This window comes from Amphibalanus amphitrite, unplaced genomic scaffold (assembly GCF_019059575.1).
Source record: "Amphibalanus amphitrite isolate SeventyFive unplaced genomic scaffold, NRLGWU_Aamphi_draft 000897F_arrow, whole genome shotgun sequence".
NCBI classification, from domain to species: Eukaryota; Metazoa; Arthropoda; class Thecostraca; order Balanomorpha; family Balanidae; genus Amphibalanus; species Amphibalanus amphitrite.
The window spans coordinates 44,540-50,000 of NW_024882391.1; the positions used below are offsets into that span (position 1 = coordinate 44,540).

The 5,461-nt window shown below is 48.8% G+C and overlaps 1 long non-coding RNA gene across 1 annotated transcript; it reads left to right on the forward strand.

Annotated features, from left to right (window-relative positions):
• The first annotated feature begins 379 nt into the window (after positions 1-379).
• On the forward strand, positions 380-1,618 carry LOC122367794. The gene is made up of 2 exons (XR_006254117.1): positions 380-855; positions 1,312-1,618. It is a non-coding gene; the product is annotated as an uncharacterized LOC122367794 (long non-coding RNA).
• Positions 1,619-5,461: the final 3,843 nt, after the last annotated feature.

Consider the following 5,461-nt stretch of genomic DNA (forward strand, 5'->3'; position numbering starts at 1 on the left):
TATCATTCGCTCCCATAAATCAGTAAACGGACCCATAGATCAGTAATTGTTTTGTGCTCAGCAATATCAGTTATCCCACGTTCCGCCGAACCTACTAATGCAATGCACGCACCATTGCTAGCCGTTACATCAAAGCGTTTCTGCAGCGCCCACACGACCAGCCTTAGGGACGTGCCGTTTGTTCCGCCGCAGGTGTCCGGACCCGGGCGGTAGACCTCTGGGTGGCGCAGCGTCCAGAACAATATGACACCTCGGCAGGTATCAGCTCGTCCATCTGGGCCCGCCTCATCGGTCTCGGCCGTCTGCCGGCGCACAGCCGAGGAAATCAACACCTCTGGTAATGCACCTGCGACCAGGAGACTCCCCTCTCCATCACTGAAAGCATTTTTACACTCATATCGCCGTATTAACACCACCGAAAGGTGTAAATAGCAGGCTGAGCACTATACGCAGGTCTATAACACGGCAATTACGCTTAGAAACTGATCAAAGCGAAATTACACCTCGTTGGTGTGCAAATCACACCCATACAACACCTTATGGAAGTGCAATTCTGAACTTTAACACCTAGCTTTTGTTCATTTACGAATAACACCTTCCTGTAGTGTAGATGATCGCGCTTCATGTGTGCTGTGTTATTGACAAAGGATCCTTGATCTGCAATTGCCGCATTTTTGTCTTGGCTCAACACTGCTCTGAAGTGTAATGTACCGGACGGCAAAGGCGCATGCGCGTGACGCCGCTCGCACCCACGCGGCTTTCAGTCCGCCATTGTGCTTCAACGAACGTGGTTGTTAGTGTGCTGAGCTGGTGTGACTATTGAGCAAATTTGAAGACCCACCTGCTCCAGAACGGGTAAGTAGATGACAGCATTTTCGAAATTATACTTTTTCTCGAAAAAAATTAGGACGTGCGTGATTTCCAAAGCTAATTTGTAATGCAGGGATGGGAAAAATGAGGCACGCCGTGGTGCTGGCTCTGCTCTGCTTCTCTTGATGATATCTATCGCACTAGGATGATTGGTTTTTGTTTCATCCTTGTTTAATACTAGAACTTTGTGAAATTTTTACGTTTTGAGACCTCCAGTGACCTGAGCAATGACTTGATCAAAAAATGACCTGAATGATTCTGAACGATCTATAACGAGCTATCTATTGCTTTGGTCTGCGTCTTAGCTATACTTTCTTAGATAACCTGGTGTGCCCCCCTCCCCCTATATGGCGAAGTTGGCTGAGAGCCCCACCCGGGCGCGGGTTAAAGTTTCTGGCAGCGGCCTAGTATGAGTCATTTCGCTTCCCATGTGTGTTTCAGAGAAGGAACTCAAACACCTTCTACTCGAGATGCGTGAGGAGCAGGTCGTTTTTGGCCCTGCGACAACGAACGGACCGTCCACCATCGCAGATGGCGCACTTTGGGTCGAAAGGGGGAAGATCGCCGAATTCCAAACAAAATGGCGAACATGCAGGACGAGCTGTACATCACGAACATCGCTATCTTCTTCGAGCGCGCTCGAAGGCGCTGGACTCGAACGCCTAGCCCCGGTTCATATCGGACTCGCCGTTTCATGTACTTGTTTCACCGATCGACGTCCAATAAACGTTAAAATATTCTGACATTATACTGGTGTTTATTCTTCGTAAAGAGCGTGAGCGCGACCGGTGCAGGGGAAAGGGGGAGGAAAGGGGAAGGGGATCTGGAATCAACAACACCCGAAATCGGATCGATATATACACTCGGAAGGCGTGCTCTACTCTAGGTGTAACACTACAGTAAAAGGTCAATCACGAGTGTACCCGCCTTTTTCAACCGCCTGGAGAGTGTAAACGTGCAAAGTCAACGCCCCGGGCGAGTGTCTTGTTACACTTTATTTGAGTGTAAACATTACACCTCAGACGAGGGTAAAAAACGCAGAATTTCAGCTACACCCTCCTCGGGTGTTTACACCCAGGAAAGGTGTAAAAAAGTTTTCAGTGTACACTGAAAGCATTTTTACACTCACATCGCCGTATTAACACCACCTAAAGGTGTAAATAGCAGACTGAGCACTATACGCAGGTCTATAACACGGCAATTACGCTTAGAAACTGATCAAAGCGAAATTACACCTCGTTGGTGTGCAAATCACACTCATACAACACCTTATGGAAGTGCAATTCTGAACTTTAACACCTAACTTTTGTTCATTTACGAATAACACCTTCCTGTAGAGTAGATGATCGCGCTTCATGTGTGCTGTGTTATTGACAAAGGATCCTTGATCTGCGATTGCCGCATTTTTGTTTTGGCTCAACACTGCTCTGAAGTGTAATGTACCGGACGACAAAGGCGCATGCGCGCGACGCCGCTCGCACCCACGCGGCTTTCAGTGCGCCATTGTGCTTCAACGAACGTGGTTGTTAGTGTGCTGAGCTGGTGTGACTATTGAGCATTGAGGAAGACCCACCTGCTCCGGAACGGGTAAGTAGGTGACAGCATTTTCGAGATTATACTTTTTCTCGAAAAATTAGGTCGTGCGTGATTTCCAAAGCTAATTTGTAATGCAGGGATGGGAAAAATGAGGCGCGCCGCGGTGCTGGCTCTACTCTGCTTCTCTTGATGATATTTATGGCACTATAGGATTATTGGTTTTTGTTTCATCCTTGTTTAATACTAGAACTTCGTGAAATTTTTACGTTTGGAGACCTTCAGTGACCTCAGCAATAACCTGTTCAAAAAATGACCTGAATGATTCTGAACGATCTATAACGAGCTATCTGTTGCTTTTGTCTGCGTCTTAGCTATACTTTCTATAGATAATCTGGTGTGCTCCCCTCCCCCCATGGCAAAGTTGGCTGAGAGGCCCACCCGGGCGCGGGTTAAACTTTCTGGCAGCGGCAAGTATGAGTAATTTCGCTTCCCATGTGTGCTTCAGAGGAGGAACTCGAACACCTTCTACGAGATGCGTGAGGAGCAGGTCGTTTTTGGCCCTGCGACAACGAACGGACCGTCCACCATCGCAGATGGCGCACTTTGGGTCGAAAGGGAGAAGATCGCCAAATTCCAAACAATGGCGAACATGCAGGACGAGCTGTCCATCACGAACATCGCTATCTTTTTCGAGCGCGCTCGAAGGCGCTGGACTCGAACGCCTAGCCCCGGTTCATATCTGCAGAGGACTCGCCGTTTCATGTACTTGTTGCACGGATCAACGTCCAATAAATGTTAAAATATTCTGACATTATACTGGTGTTTATTCTTTGTAAAGAGCGTGAGCGCAACCGATGCAGGGGAAAGGGGGGAAGAAAGGGGAAGGGGATCTGGAATCAACAACACCCGAAATCGGATCGATATATACACTCGGAAGGCGTGCTCTGCTCTAGGTGTAACACTACAGTAAAAGGTCAATCACGAGTGTACCCGCCTTTTTCATCCGCCTGGAGAGTGTAAACGTGCAAAGTCAACGCCCCGGGCGAGTGTCTTGTTACACTTTATTTGAGTGTAAATATTACACCTCAGACGAGGGCAAAAAACGCAGAATTTCAGCTACACCCTCCTGAGGTGTTTACACCCGAGGAAGGTGTAAAAAAGTTTTCAGTGTAGAGGACCGCCATTGAAGCACAGCCGGAGAGCATTGTGCCACGCCGCGGGAGCCGGCAGATGAGCCTCCAGACATCGCAGGGAGCCGGACGGGCACAACCCCGATAGGAGATCGCTAACCGAAACAGCAGCAGCTCTCAGCGTCCGCTAAAACATATAGGCAGAGGCGAGGCCGTTTGGTCAGATGCGTATGACTAGCGGAGCGGATAGGCTGATCAGTGACCAGCTGGGCGCTTCGAGCTGGGAGCTCAATTCTCCGAGACGCAGTGTCGAGCTGCCATGAAACAGGGTAACGCGCCTACATATTCCATATCGCTGCAACACTGCTGACACGACCGCCTGCCAGACGATGATACGAGGGTCGCTGCCATGTTCGATGGTAAAAGAAAAAGAATACAGAAGTTCCTGAATGGATTACTGAAAACAGCATGGTGTGACCAATGCTGCCTGTTCGGACGCGAGACATCGGTTGCATGCATCAATCACGCATTAGTAAAAAAAAAAGCAGGAGCTATAGACAATGCTGACAGAACATCCGTAAACAGAATAGCCAAACAAAAGGTTTTAAGCGTAGCTGCGCCTGCATGCGCGCTCTCATTTTTTTCTTAGTCAGAAGCCTTGACTTGACTGGTGACTGACCCCAGCACTCTGATGACCTGAACTGACGTTCCTCATCCTGCCCTGGAGTGATGAACGCCTCACTGTTGCAGCCCGGTCAATCACAGTCCGCCAGAGCCGAGCCCCCGCGATCAGCACGCAATTGATCCAAGCGCTGCTAATGTTGGTCCGGTATGCCGTCTCTGATTGCTATCGGCTTTGAAATATGTTTTAATTACCGCCAATGCTGCACAGCGTAATCGGATTAGTGTGCTGCCCGGTCGCATTACCAGCGGATTAGCTGCTGAGGACCGGGCACCGCCCGCCGCGTCTGCGCCGCCCCGGCAGGTCGATCGTTCATTCGCGATCTCTGGGAGCTGCGCGCCTGTCCGTCTCGGCGATCGGGGTCAGGTAGCACCGTCACCACGCGACCATCTGCTCAGATCCCACACGGCAGGGAATATGAGAGCGGAGTGGCTGGAGCGGACTGGCCGGAGTGTGACCGCGGTGCAGTCACACTCATCGTGATTGATGAGTGATTCATTGGCCATCCATCACACGGAAGCCGACACACGCACAGACCTATACGTATCGGCTGATAATCAATAGCAGATTTTATCGAGCACCTGTTGTCATAAAGACGATGACATCTACTTTGTTACGGGAATGAAAATTGAAGAAAATGTCATTCGGACTGTTTGAGCTGCAGCTGGCAGAGAATAGGTATATGTAAGATATTTGAAGTGATTATACGTGCAGATCATGCACGAATTGTGATCAGCTCGGCTTAAACACGTTTATTTCAATACGCATGCTGTTTAATAAAAAGCAGATACCAGCAACATCTAACTGTTGCACTTTGGCATACATAACAAACCATTAAAATGTTTAATAATTAAATACTTGAAAATTTAGTCTACATTGTTCAGCCTTGTTTCAGCTCAGCGATGATTATTTTCATCCCCGCATCCCCGCGCGACAGCGTCAACAAATAGGACGGCGCCAGGCTGTATATTTAATATTTGATCTCATCATGACAACAGCAAACAATGAGACGGAGGGAGAGCTAACCAAATAGGGAGCGAATGTAGCCAGGGGAACGCAGAGCTCTGAGACACGGGAAACAGTTGTCGGCCAAGCTAACCCGACAGTATTAAAAAGGGACATAGCGACTTCTAATGTTGAAACGATAGCGATTGCATGTAGTGTGGCAGGCGCTGGTTGAAAAAAGTTGCTTTACGTGTCGAAGGGCAACAGGAGTAAAACTTGACAATCTGTTCTACCCCAA